This window comes from Tamandua tetradactyla, chromosome 12 (genome assembly GCF_023851605.1).
Source record: "Tamandua tetradactyla isolate mTamTet1 chromosome 12, mTamTet1.pri, whole genome shotgun sequence".
Classification (NCBI taxonomy): domain Eukaryota; kingdom Metazoa; phylum Chordata; class Mammalia; order Pilosa; family Myrmecophagidae; genus Tamandua; species Tamandua tetradactyla.
The window spans coordinates 77,541,998-77,555,189 of NC_135338.1; positions in this window are offsets into that span (position 1 = coordinate 77,541,998).

The window sequence follows — 13,192 nt, forward strand, 5'->3', positions numbered from 1 at the left end:
GCAAGTGAGGAAGGAAGGTGGGTAAGGAGCTATCCCTCTAGAGCTAAAATTCCCTGAAGATAGGGAAAGTCTGTTGTTTATTTGTTTTTATCTCCTTATTGTACTTTAACATAGCAGACACTCAAAAATATCAGTTGTTAACTGAACTTCTGGTTCCCTTACAGTCCAGTGTGGTAGATGGTGTTTGTAAGCCCTTTCATATATTAAACAAAACAAAACAAAACAGTTTGCCTATAACAGATGCTCAAGAAGTACTTGTTTGATGAGTAAATGGGATGGGGAAGGAAGAAAGAAAGGGAAGGAGAGAAGAACGGGGGTGGGAAGATGACACTGTTCATCATCTGTCATCAAACAAGGTGAATCCTTAAACTTAAGACCTTTCAGACAGATTACATTTCTGTTTAATAATTGGATGTTTAAATCCTGGTCATTGTGCTCAGCTTCTCTCTAAAATACTTCCTAACTTCTTATCAGTAACTCTAATCTTAAGTAAAGAGAAAGTAAAGGAAAGGAAGAAAAATATTTTTTTAAATAAAAATGTTTAAAAAGACATTGAAAACAATTCTTAAACCAGATTATCCTTGGTTTCACCTTTGTCCTTAATAGCTTTTCTGACTGCTTTCATTTTTTCAAAGATACCCTATTCTGTTTGTTCTTAAATTGCTTCATCTGTGTCTTGCTCTAGGATGTCTAGATGTCTAAACTGCTCCAAGTCACTTCAGACCACTGGTTAGAAGGTCATAGAGCTCCCAATGATGATGCTGGTGGAGCTGAAGCTGAACCCCTTTCCTGAGAGTAGAGAGGCATGATGAATGAAGATGGAGACCACCCTCACACACACACACACACACACACACACACACACACACACACACAGTCTCTCTCTCACACACACACACCCTGGAGTTTTGTCACTCAAGGTGACATCTGGTCTCTAAGCTCACGTACTGGCAGGTTGTTCAGTGGTAGGATGAATGGTGGCTGTAAACTTCACTGTTTGAAGTATTCCCCAAATATGAGATGCTTTTTATTCAAGATAATCATATCCCTCACCCTATTTTTGGAAAGGTGAAAAAAGTGAAGAAGCAAGTTCTTAAGAACCTCAACTTTTATGTGTGTAGGATGATTCTATGACAGATGTCCAGTTCGGATAGACCCACAGCCTGAAAGACCCTCAATAGAAAGCAAAGAGGGACTCCTCCCATCCAGTGCCTTCTCCCAAGCTACATAAAGTCATTCCTCTCCTGTTCTCCCCTCACTTCCCACTCAGAGCCAGAGTACAAAGAAACAGATACTCCAACAGCAACCAATGCAAAGCAGCAGAGCTTGCTCCTTGTTGAAGGCACTCTTCTTCCCAATTAAGGCATTCTTTTCAGTGCCCAGTAGTTCTTCCACCCCAGTGCTTTAAATAATCCGTGTTAATGTTTCATCCTTCTTGGCTTTTGAACCATTGAAGGTGTAATTTTCTACCCTGTAATATTACATTTGGCAGGAGGTATAAGCAAAATCTCAGACCATGGCTACAAAAGAAAAAATATATACTTTTTTGATCAATATCGGAAATGAACATGACCTGCACATTTACAGAAGCCATGAATCTCAATGCTGTCTTCTGAATCTTCACCATCAATTTCAGTCATGCTCAGGGAATTTGCTGTAATTTGCTTCTTGTAATTACACAATCTAAGCAAAAAAAAGGAACTATGCCTTTGTTATAACCTCACAGCATTAACAAAAGCCTTTCTGCAATAGCTAAGCTCCCATTTTTTCTTTCAGATTTACACTGACACTTGTGTCCTAACATTCTAACATTAAGTGAGCTATTTCCACCTTCATGGAATAAATAGTTGGGCTGACAAAATACATATATTCTTTCCCTTGCAGTCTTTAGTTTTTACAAGGAAGCAATGTTCTCTCACAATGTATATCTTTGTAGGAATAACAACAACAACAAAAACCCTAAGCTACAAACCATTCCAGTTTACATCTCAGAAAGAGAGAATTCAGACCTGTGGAATCACCGCAGGCCTAAGCAGGTCATCATTGTATTAATCAGCATTCTCCAGAAAAACAGAATAGAGATTTCTTATAAGGAATTGGCAAGTCCAAACTCCATAGGGCAGACTACAAGCTGAAAATTACAATAAAGGGGATGGGGAAATCTTTAGTCCAAATTCCCTAGGATCTAATGCTGCAGTTGAGTCTAAATTCTTCTTTCTGACCTCTAAAATCCTCAGTTCTGACTTTGGAAGTGACTGGATAAGGAAATTTCCACATATTGCTGAGGACAGTATCCTTTTTTTATTTAGATGCAGTGACTGATTATAGATACAAATCCCACCAAGGAAATATCTTCACAGTAACAAGTAGGTGAGTGTTTAACAAACAACTGTACACCATAACTTAGCCAAGTTGACACAGGAAATTAACCGTCACAGTTATTATCTGGGTCATTAGAAATGACTTTTTCATTCCTCTTTTCCTCCCCACTATAAATCTGCCTGCAGGAAAATCCCCCAAATACATTAAAAGTCATGGAATCATTTATTCTACAATTATAATATTAGTGAATATCAATAGGAGAGGATCCATGTCAACTGATATTAAAATCTTCATAGTTAAGCTTTTGCCAAAAAAAAAAAAAGATAGAAAAGTAGGATACATATAGCGATTGAAGGGTGTCATGAGTTGACTAGGAGGTAAAGATCAGATGAGTGCTGAGAAATGGCTTCTCCAACAGCTCAGGAGCAGTATAAACAAAAATCACAGCCATGCTCTAACTTGGTTCACCTACAGCATAAAATTGGAAGGACATATTCTAGATGAAGTTCATTGAATGGCTGCTGCCAGGAGTGATTTTTGCATGTATTGGCCAGTCTGTCTGAGAGTCAAATGACTCGCCAGCAAAACTTCCCTGTAAGATCTTGTTGAAGAAAAATAATCAGTCTATCTTTGTACAAAGGTTACATATCATTCAAGACATTTTCATAGACATCATATCATTTTAATCTGAAGATTTATATAATTGGTAATATCTGTGAAATTCAACGTGTCTAAATATTTGTTTATTTCAAAGGAAAATATCCCTTTTATGGCTATTTCATGTGGATGGGTGAGCACCTTCATTCAGCAAGCCCTCTACCTTCTCTCTAATTCTCCAGATAATTAAGTTATAAGTGTTCCCTACCAACTGAAAGGAGAAAAAGAGGTGAAGAATGCCTAAGACACTAGGTCTTCTGAAAACTCCGAGTACGAAATGAATGATGGTCATGCTATGAATAGCTGCACGTAAAATCTCAATGGTCTTTTGGTTTTTGTTTTGCCCTGCAAGAGATCTGAGTTAAAAGGCCATAGCAGTGCAGAGAGATGTTTTCACATTCTATAATGAGCAGTGAATGGCATCCCCAGAAAATCCCCTCTACTTTATTTTACTGACAGTCATCCATAAAATGCATGCTAGTTATTTTTTACTAAAATTATAACTTAAAGGGGATTCTAAGGCAAAATTATGTTTAAATCTCCCCCTTCATCGTCTTTACCCTTGTGGTCCCACCAACAAAAGAAAGCCATAGCTCTATCCAGTGACATCCATCAGCTCCATGATCTTGTCTAATAGATGTTTTCAGATTAAAATATGGGCTCCATAAATCCCCATACATCCAGTGGGTTGTGTGGAATATCCATTATCACTGATTAAATGATTTGTTGTTTTTAATTAAATCAAGGAACAGTTATTGTCACTTTTGCACTAATCTTGAATACTGCAGTGTTTCTAGATATGATGAATCCAGCCCCAAGCAGGCAACATGAAAAGCCCTTTTTGTATTAAATTTAAATTAGTTGGGGAGTTGAAATAAATCATCTGTGAAAAAGAAGAGTTAGCAAATATTCTCAACTCAATAAGTCTGTCCCTGTGCTTGGAAGAAGGCAAGCTTGTCTTTAGTGCTAGGCTGCATATCAGAGTCACACAGTTACTACTGAAAGCACTTTGGGAAAATAATTCACAAGGAAAAAACCAAGATGGAGAGAAATGTTCTTTTCTTTTTTCTATTTAAAGTTTCTATTCCAGTTGTACTGCTTCCGTCTCTTAAAGCACTTCTAAACTCACCAGTATTATCATCACAGAAATGATGTACCATTTATGAGGCAAAGGTAGCAGTACAAGGTACAGATACTGCAGAAAACAAACATAAAAGTAATGTGACCAAAGAAATTTTAAGTGAGTTTTTAAAGTTAGTATACTGCTACATGGCTCATTTTTATTATGTTTAAAAGATGTGCTTCCTTCCTGAAAAAAGAAAGGAAAATACACCAAGCCAAAGAACTATCAGTGTCTATAAAACACAATATTTGTCCTTTCAATTTTTATTACCTTCTTCAGAGAGGTAAACATATGCCATTTCCCAAATTCTATTTGTTGCTAGAATTGGTATGTTCATTGAAAATTATACAATCTATTTATTTATTTACAGAAAGGGTTTGTACTATCTGATTATTTTAGTTTATAAAAGCTGCCAGAATGCAATATACCAGAAATGGAATGACTTTTAAAAGGGAGAATTTATTAAGTTACAAATTTACAGTTCTAAGGCTGTGAAAAAAGTCCAAATTAAAGCAAGGCTATAAAAATGTCCAAATTAAGGCATCCAGGAAAAGATACCTTGGCTCAAGAAGGCTGAAAACGTTTGGGGTTTCTCTCTCAGCTGGAAAGGCGCATGGCAATGTCTGCTAGCTTTCTATTAAGGTTTCTTCAACAGCTTCCTCAGGACAATTTTCTTTATACATCTCCAAAGGTCTCTGGCTGTGTGAACTCTGTCAGCTCTGAAGCTTTTTGCAAAAATGGTTTCTTCTTAAAGGGCTCCAGTAAGCAACGTCACCTTGAATGAGTGGAGACACATCCCCATGGAAACAATCAAAAAGATCCCACCCAGCAATATTGAATGAGGATTAAAGAACTTGGCTTTTCTGGAGTACACAACAGATTCAAACCAGCACACAGATGAATTAAATTATCTTGCAGTAATAAGCATGGATAAGTGATTAAATAGTACTCCTAATTCAATTACAAACAAAAAAAATGATATATTTTAGAGCCATGTATTCAAGTTCTTGAATCAGTCCAATGAAATCTAAAATAAGGAGGTTTACGTGTCACAGATATTAATTGAAAGTGTTCCAAATATATGAAATGTTGGCTTTTTTCAGTTATGTGTTGTTTTTCATTTGTTCTGCTGGCATCTTTGTCTCTTCCTGCCAGAGAAGAACTGTCCATTTGAATAATCAACACTCAATTGAAAAATATAGCATTAGACTGAAGAGACAGCCAAACAGCCAAGTAACTTTTCATGTTATCAGACTAATCCTTTCACTACATACAATTATAAAAATGGGATAAAATTAGGAAGCTGCTGTTTTCAGGCATCGAAAAATATAAAGCACAGGGCTATCACCCTTGAGAGAAAGGAAGCACACAGGGTGAATTTTACATTCATCCCACTTTTTTCTGGGGGAATTTTCCAAACTGAAAAAGAGAAAATTAGCCCAAAGAGAAATCTGAGTTCTAAGTGGCTAAATGAAGATGGAATTGCAGAGCAGGGCACAGAAAATGAGGGAGCTACACAGAAAGGGTGCCTTATACATCTGCTTGGGATGTCCTTGAATTTTAGGCCAAACATTCAGCTATTCATGCATAGAATGAGACTCCATGAGGCATACTAGAGAACAATTGGTGAGGTAACCATGAGTTGAATGAAAGTTTCAACCATTCCAAGAACTGAGATCTGCTGTGTACCCCAAACTTTTCATTGAGATCCCCAAAAGACCCCAATCTTTAAAGCAGTGTTACTCTAGGCAAGAAGTTCTCAACTGTAGTCAATTTTATCCCCTGAGAGAAATTTAGCAATGTTTGAAGATATTTTATTGATCACAACTGGGAGGATATTACTTTGTATGTAGTGGGTTTAAGCTATGGGTGATGCTAAACATCTTACAATGCACAGGACATTGCCATACTGCAAAGTATCATCTGGCCAGAAATTCCACAGTGCTACTGTTGAGAAAAACTGTCCTAGCCCTGCTGCTCTAGACCTTCACTAATGAAGCTTAAAGCCAAACCCCAATAGATTATGCTTAGCAGATATTAAATAAACAGTCTATCAGAACAAAACTCAACACTCCTTAAAGGAAATCAACAAAACCAGACTCACAATGCCAAAGCATACATGTGTCCAGCATATAATCACAAATCACTATACATACAAAGAAGTAAGAAAATGTAACCCAAAATGGGGAGGAAATAAGTAGTCAATAAAAACATACTCAGAGAAAACAGATGTTGAATTTAGCAAATTAAGATTTTAAAACAGCTGTTAAAAATAGTGTCATGCCCTGGTTCATTTCCTAGTGCTTTCCCATGCAAAAAAAAAAAAAAAATATATATATATATATAGTTATGAATTTAGAGAAAAGATGGGCAGAATGAATGAACAGATGGGATATCTCAGAAATGATAAATTGGAAATTTATAGAACTGCAATGGAAAATTCTAGAAATAAAATATGTGAAATGAAAATTAACTGCATGGGATTAAAAGCAGAAAAAAATATTAGTGAACTTAAAGACAAAACTGTCCTAACACACCACACAGAAAAAAATGAAAAAATTAACAGAGCCTGAGTGAGTTGTGGGAAAAAAAAGCTGTTACATATATAGCTGGAGTCTAACGTATGTATAGTTGGAGTACCAAAAGGAGAGAAGGCATTGTGGCACAAAAAAACTTTTGAAGAAATAATGGTCAGATTTTTCATTTTTTAAAAATTTGTTGAAAATTTTCAATTAGCATCCTAAAGCCCAGAGAACTCTAAGCAGAGTCAAAACATAACATACCCATTCAAATTGCTGAAAACCAAAGTTAAAACAAAAAAAAAAATCTTTAATATCATCAGAGGAGAAAGAGAAAAAAATAATGATTACCACTAACATATCAGAAACAATGTAGGCCTGAAGACAATGTAATATCTTAACAATGCCAAAAAAAGAAAAAGAAAAAACTATCAGCCCAGGTTTGTTTTTTTTTTTTTTGGCATGGGCAGGCTCCGGGAATCGAACCCAGGTCTCTGGCATGACAGGCAAGAATTCTGCCACTGAGCAATCGTTGCCCACGGCAGCCTAGAATTTTATTTCTATTTTTTTCCTTTTCTTTTGTTGACTTTTTTGTTTAGTTTTGTTTAAATAGTGTTTTCTTCTTTTACTTGTTTTGTATGCTTTGTGACTGGGTCACATTTCATTCTTTTTCCATGTGACTCTCCAATTATTGCAGCACCATTTGTTGATTTTATTTTGGTAAGGGGACGGAAGTCCATGGGCTGGGAATCACACACAGGTCTCCTGAATGACAGGTGAGAATCCTACCACTGAACTACCCTTGGATCCCCCAGCCTAGGATTTTATATCCAGAGAAAATGTTCTTCAAAAATGAAGTTAAGGGCATATGTAAACAAATGAAAGCAGAGCAGATTTGATACTAGCAGATCTTACAAGAATTGTTAAAGAAAGTGACTTAGGCTGAAGGGAAATACCAGACAGAAACTCAGTCTACAGGAAAAGAAGGAAGAATGCCAGAAAGGCAAAGTCATGGGCATCACCTGTCTGAAGACTGCCTCAGTGTTCTAACTGGCTGCCCAGTCTCTAGCCTTGACCACACACCAGCAAATGTGAAGGCTGGGAGGAGAAACCATTTCAAGTGTGTTAGTTTCCTTGACTGCACAAGCAAATGCCATGCAATGGATTATCTTAAACAATGGGGATTTATTAGCTTATGGTTTTGAGGCTGAAAGTCCAAATCAAGGTATAATCAAGGTGATGCTTTCTTCAGACGCATTCTGATGAAGATCTTTGGTCCTGGGGTCCTCTGTCACATAGCAGTGCCCATTATGGCCTCTCCTGACCTCCAATTCCCTTCCAGGTCCCAGTGAATTTCAGCTTCTGGCTGCTGAAGAATCATGATCAAAATCTCTTATTTACAGTGATTTCACTGTAATAAGAATGGATTAAGTCTAAGAACATGTTTTTCTGGGGAATATACAGCTACAAATTACCACACCAGACAGATTGTTCAAATTCTGCATTTGATGAAGGGGAGCAAATAACCTTGTCCCTTATAACATGGAGTAATCTACCTACCATGTTCTCAAAAGCAGACTTACTCATTAGCCATTAAGGAAACACAAATCAAAACTACAATGTGATAACTCTTCACACCTACAAGGTGACTATCATTTGTTTTAAAAAAATCAGAAAATAAGAAGTGTTAGAGAGGATGCATAGAAATTGGAACTCTGATGCATTGCTGGTGGGAATGTAAAATGGTGGTGTCACTACAGAAAGCAATATGGAGGGTCCTCAAAAAGTTAAATATAGAATTACCATTTGACACAGCAATTCCACTTCTAGGTACTTACCCAAAGAAAAGTACAACCAGAGACTCAAACAGATACTTGTGCAGCAATGTTTATAACAGCATTATTCACAATAGCCAAAAGGTGAATACAACTCATGTCCTTCAACAAATGAATGAATAGGCAAAATGTGATACATATACATAATGGAATATATTTGGTCATAAATAAGAATGGAGTTATGAGACATGCTGCAGTGTGGAAGAACCATGAAAACATTATGCTCAGTGAAGTAAGCAAGGCAAAAGGACAAATATTTTAAGATGTCAATTAGAGATGTCTAGAAATAGCAAATCCACAGGGACAGAAAGTAGACTAGAGGTTACTAAGGGACAAGGATAGTGGAGAAGAGAAAGTATTTGTTTCGGGGAGGGTTAGGGAAACAATAAAAGCAACAGTGAACCCTCTTCACCCTCAAACAAAATTCTTGGCATGTCCCCAGGGGTCCTGCACTATCTGGCCCCATTCAATGGTTCCCGGCTTATCTTGCTCCATGCTCCCCTCTTCTCTGCTCCAGCCAGGCTGGCTTTCTTTCAATTCTTTGGACAGTGCACTGTTCCCTGCTAATACATGATCTTTTTTATACTATGAAATAGCTTGGAATGTTCTCCCATCACCCTCATCCTGTCCTGCCTTTGCTAAACTAAATCACCCACCTTAGCATCCTAGCACAGTCACCCATTTCGCAGGGAAGCTGTCCCCAATCTCCTTTGTGTGATTAGTGGATCCATGTCCACATCTGCTGATGATAATCTTTATGAGGCTATGGCCAAGTCTTTATTTTCCGTCATCTTACTATTATAAACCCGCACTTAGTATAGTGTCGGAAATTGAATAAGTATTTGCAGAATGGTGTATCACTGAATTCTGAAAAAAAAAAAGAAGAAGTGGGGGACTGCCAAGCACCCTCTACTTTCAGGATGGATTAGAGTTTGAGGCATGGTGTCCAGCTCAGAAAAGGAGTTTCAGAATGCCGGCCAGGGACGGCATCCCCAGAGCTCCAAATGACAGTGACAGCCAGGAGAGAAATAATTTTAGAGCAGAGTCAGAGAAAGGAGAACAAGAAACTGCCTTTGCAGTAATTTGATATGGAAACGGTATCTTAGAATTAGAAAAAAGATCTACACTTATTTTAAATCCCACTTAACCAGGAATGGGAGAAAATAGGTCATGCATACATACCTTCACGGCAACCAGGCCAACGTTATAATTTTCTTTTTTTAGTCTTTGGGAATAAAAGCTTACGTGGATAAAAATTTGAAGAAGGAAATAATGACAAAGTTGTTTCCATTCAGCATCAACTTCTTAATCTTTGAATTAAGTCAAGCAAAAGAAAATGTCGAGGTTCGGCGGGAAGGTGAGAGTTCCCAGAAGTCCTTCGCTATTCCTGTGGTGTCCCCTTTCTGGCAGCATCACCCTGATGATGGGAATTTCAAGTTATGGATTTCGGTGGAACACTTTGGAGGCTTAAAAAAACCTCACATAGTAGAAATACCCAAGAGAGACTTCCGGAGAAGATGGCGGCTTAGTAAGACGCGCGGGTCTTAGTTTCTCCTCCAGAAAAGCAACTAAAGAAACAGAAACAATACGAAACAGCTCCCGGAGTCACGACAGAGACCAAAAAGACAGCGTACCCCACTCTGGAACAGCTGAACAGGCAGGGAGAATCCACTGTGGTGAGATACTCGAGGGGCGCGCGTTTTCCCGGCCGGGGCGGCTGGCGACAGGGGTCCCCTCCACGCACGTGGCTCCCCGGTCTGACTGGGAACGTTGGATAGCGGGGCCCTCCCATCACGCTTGGCGTTTCGGGCCAGCTGGGCAATTAGGACCGGCACTCTCCCAAGCCGCGGCGGCCAGCGACCCCCGCCTTCACGCGCGGTTTCCCGGGCCGACTGCGTGCAGACAGACGAGCACCACGAGCGCCACCTACTGGGCAGGAAAAGAAAAACAGAGCCCAGAGATTTCACAGAAAAACCTTTCAACCAGCTGGGTCCCACACCCAGGGAAATCTGATCAAATGCCCAGACACCAGCAGAAAATAATGGATGACGCTCGGAAAATTGAAGATATGGCCCAGTCAAAGGAACAAACCAATAGTTCAAATGAGATACAGGAGCTGAGACAACTAATGCTGAATATACGAACAGAAATGGAAGAAGTCTTCAAAAACCAAATCAATAAATTGAGGGAGGACATGAAGAAGACATGGGCTGAACAAAAAGAAGGAATAGAAAATCTGAAAAAACAAATCACAGAACTTATGGGAGTGAAGGACAAAGAAGAAAAAATGGAAAAAACAATGGATACCTACAATGGTAGATCTAAAGAGACAGAAGCTACAATTAGTGAACTGGAGGATGGAACATCTGAATTCCAAAAAGAAACAGAAACTATAGGGAAAAGAATGGAAAAACTTGAGCAGGGGATCAGGGAACTGAATGACAATATGAAGCGCACAAATATACGTGTTGTGGGCGTCCCAGAAGGAGAAGAGAAGGGAAAAGGAGGAGAAAAACTAATGGAAGAAATTATCACTGAAAATTTCCCAACTCTTATGAAAGACCTAAATTTGCAGATCCAAGAAGTGCAGCGCACCCCAAAGAGAATAGACCCAAATAGGCGTTCTCCAAGACACTTACTAGTTAGAATGTCAGAGGTCAAAGAGAAAGAGAGGATTTTGAAAGCAGCAAGAGAAAAACAATCTGTCACATACAAGGGAAACCCAATAAGACTATGTGTAGATTTCTCAGCAGAAACCATGGAAGCTAGAAGACAGTGGGATGATATATTTAAATTACTAAAAGAGAAAAACTGCCAACCAAGACTCCTATATCCAGCAAAATTGTCCTTCAAAAATGAAGGAGAAATTAAAACATTTATAGACAAAAAGTCACTGAGAGAATTTGTGACCAAGAGACCAGCTCTGCAAGAAATACTAAAGGGAGCACTAAAGTCAGATACGAAAAGACAGAAAAGAGAGGTGTGGAGTAAAGTGTAGAAAGAAGGAAAATCAGATATGATATATATAATACAAAAGCCAAAATGGAAGAGGAAAATATTATCCAAACAGTAATAATACTAAAAGTTAATGGACTGAATTTTCCAATCAAAAGACGTAGAATGGCAGAATGGATTACGACCCAGCAATACCACTGCTAGGTATCTACTCAAAGGACTTAAGGGCAAAGACACAGACAGACATTTGCACACCAGTGTTTATAGCAGCATTATCTACAATTGCAAAGAGATGGAAACAGCCAAAATGTTCATCAACAGACGAGTGGCTAAACAAACTGTGGCGTATACCTACGATGGAATATTATGCAGCTTTAAGACAGACTAACTTATGAAGCATGTAGTAACATGGATGGACCTAGAGAACATTATGCTGAGTGAGTCTAGCCCAAAACTAAAGGACAAATACTGTAAGGTCCCACTGATGTGAACCGACATTCGAGAATCAGCTTGGAATATATCATTGGTAACAGAGACCAGCAGGAGTTAGAAACAGGGTAAGATAATGGGTAATTGGAGCTGAAGGGATACAGACTGTGCAACAGGACTAGATACAAAAACTCAAAAATGGACAGCACAATAATACCTAGGTGTAATGTAACTAGGTTGGAACACTGAATGAAACTGCACCTGAAATATGGTTTTTTGTTTGTTTGTGTGTTGGTATCTTTTGTTTTTGTTTTTTTCTTTTTCCTTTTTATATACATATATGTATTTTATTAGTATTATTATTTTAATTCTCTTCTCTATATTAACATTCTATATCTTTTTCTGCTGTTTTGCTAGTTCTTTTCCTAAAGCGATGCAAATGTACTAAGAAATGATGATCATACATCTATGTGATGATACTAAGAATTACTGAGTGCATTTGTAGAATGGAATGATTTCTAAATGTTGCGTTAATTTCTTTTCTTTTTTTTGATTAATAAAAAAAATTAAAAAAAAAAAAAAGAAAAAAGAAAATGTCGAGCGAGCCCACTGCTGTTGACAACGCCTAGGTAAGAAATTTACGTAGCTGTCTGTCATGAAATTGGATAAGGCCATGACGTGCCTTTTCCTCTTCTGAAGGTCAAAGCATACATTTATTTCTCCATTAATGAGAATAACCTATCAAATTTGATCATAGCCACACTTTAACATCTAAAAAAGTTCTTTATAAACAGACTTCTGGCATTAGTTGTTGATAAGTACTTCTCTTATTTCTCATTTTAGAAGATATATGCACCTCCAAAATAAAGTGATTACACAGATTTATAATGACTGGCATCTCAATTAGAAAATGTAGGTACAAGGAACATGATACTCCTGTTTTTAAAAAGTTTCATTTCGCACATTCTTGTCATCCTACCTTTCAGTTCTTTAAGAAATCTTGCTTAAGCCTTTGAAATAAACGTCTTTGTGAAGATCAGCATCTATTCTCTGGGACTATTACAAAGCATCCTATTCTGCCAGGTTCTATGACTCACCAGTAATTTCAGTGTTCACAAGTGATAGGAAACAAGACAAGTCTGAGACAGGGCTCTGTCAAGGTCCACAAGTACTCACTCCTTTGTTCTACAGAGAAAAATATTCTGACATTCTCACTTTCAAACACACACACACACACACACACACACAGAGGTTCAAAATATCACAAGAGTGAATTTAGAAATAGTCAAATATCCTTAAAGCAAAATAATTCTATTCTTCAAGAAAAATAGAATCTAATCTGTTTAGGGCAT